Here is a 2,028-nt window from a genome sequence, read left to right on the forward strand (position 1 = left end):
GAGTATAAAGACACAGAGGTTAGGCTGCAGTTGTAAAAAAAGCACTGGCGAGATCCCACTTAGAGTATTGTAATCAGATCTGGGCAGCAAACATTAGGAAGGACCTCAGAGGGAGTACCACGTAGGTTTACAAGAATCATACTTGGATCTCGGGGTTACGAGAACAAATTATACAAGTGAGGCCTGCTTTCTCTAGAATTTAGAGGTTAGGGGATGGTCCAATCAAAGCTTCAAGATATTAACAGGAAAAGACGAGGCAAATAAAGATAAAATTTCCAGTTGCCTGCCACTTCAACAAACTACTGTATTCCCATGTGCACATTTCTGACACAGGTCTGCTGCAGTCCTCCAGCAAAGGTCAGTGGAAACTCAAAGAGCAACATTTGGTTTTCCTGCAGCCTCGAGGACTCAACATCGAGTCCAATAACTTTAGAACCTGATTCTGTCTGTTCACATTTTTTATGCACCCCACATTCAATCTTTTTTATCCTTTATTCATTCACACGATGAGGGTGTCACTGTCCAGGCAGCATTTATTGCCTATCCCTAATTCCCCAGGGGGAAATTATGAGTCAACCACATTGTTGTAGATCTGAAGTCACATGTAGGCCATACCAGGCAATAATGGCATTTTCCTTCCCTAAAGGACATCAGTGAACCCAATGGGTTTTTCCTGACAATTGGCAATGGATTCATGGTCATCATTAGATTCTTAATTCCAGATATTTATTAAATTCAAATTCCACCATCTGCCATGGCAGGATTTGAACCTTGGCCCACAGAATGTTATGAAAGTCTCTGGATTAACAGTTCAGCAATAATACCACTCAGCCATCACCTCCCCTTAAATCTGGCAACTCATGGCTTAGATCCAACGGACTTGTTTAGTATGGGGATCGAACCCATGACCTTGGCATTATTAGCACTATGCTCTAACCAGCTGAGCTAACCAACCGCCACAACATAGATTTATGACATAGATGGCTTTTGGCACTGTCACCCTGTCTCAACTAATCTTGGACCCAGTATTGCCTTATGTGGGTTTCTGTTTATGTTTCAGATCTCCATCATCTGCAGTTCTTTGTTTCACTTTAGATAAAGATAAACTATTTCTTCTAGTTGGGGATTCTAGAACTGGGGGCACGGTCTGAGAACTTGGGCCAGACCGTTCAGGAAAGACATGAGGAAACATTTCTACACACAAAAGGTGGTAGAGGTTTGGAACTCTCATCAACAAACAGCAACTGAGTCAAGATCAGTTGTTATTTATAACTGTGAGATCAAAAATGTTTTGTTAGGTATAGGTATTAAGGGATACGGGCCAAATTGGGTATATGGAGTTAGGCCACAGATCAGCCATGATTTCACTGAAAGATAGAACATGCTCGAAGGACTGAGTGGCCTACTCCTATTCCTGTGTTCTACTAAGTTAAAGGTGTTGTATAAATTCTAGGTGTCATTTTTAATCCCTTCATTTTAGCTCAATGCTTAGTAATCTTCTAGGACCTAGTGTCCACCCCAGTCTGGAAGGTAATGATGTCAAAATTTAGCTGTCTTAAATAAGCCATTTCAGATTTGGATATTGAGTTACTCTTTTTCTTGTCAGGATATTCACAAACTGCCAAATTAACTAATTAACTCTTTCTTGGTGAAACAACAATTAAACAGTGAACAGCAAGTCAGAGTTAACATTTGGGGTCCAATGGCCCTCCTTCAGAACTGAGGAAGTTATGGGAAAGCAAGGTGTCGAGCTGGATGAACACAGCAGGCCGAGCAGCATCAGAGGAACAATGCTTCAACCTTTAAAACGATCGTGCAAATAATTATTAGGTAGCATTAACTATTAAGATGTGAAGATATTTCAGAGTCCCGCAGTAATGTGAAATTGAATTAAATACTGTTTGCCATATATCCATTGAGGCCGCTGTGTGCTATAGTGGGGAAAAATTTATGGGGCTCACTCTTTTGGAAGGAAGATCTAGAATCATAGGATGACTCAGAAGGAAGTTGCCCTGCAGTTATACCTGT

At 41.0% G+C, this 2,028-nt stretch overlaps 1 non-coding gene across 1 annotated transcript; it reads right to left on the reverse strand.

Moving 5' to 3' along the window:
• Positions 1-881: 881 nt before the first annotated feature.
• Positions 882-955, reverse strand: trnai-aau (transfer RNA isoleucine (anticodon AAU)). The gene has a single exon. It is a non-coding gene; the product is annotated as a tRNA-Ile (tRNA).
• Positions 956-2,028: the final 1,073 nt, after the last annotated feature.

Source organism: Stegostoma tigrinum, chromosome 16 (assembly GCF_030684315.1).
Source record: "Stegostoma tigrinum isolate sSteTig4 chromosome 16, sSteTig4.hap1, whole genome shotgun sequence".
Taxonomy (NCBI): domain Eukaryota; kingdom Metazoa; phylum Chordata; class Chondrichthyes; order Orectolobiformes; family Stegostomatidae; genus Stegostoma; species Stegostoma tigrinum.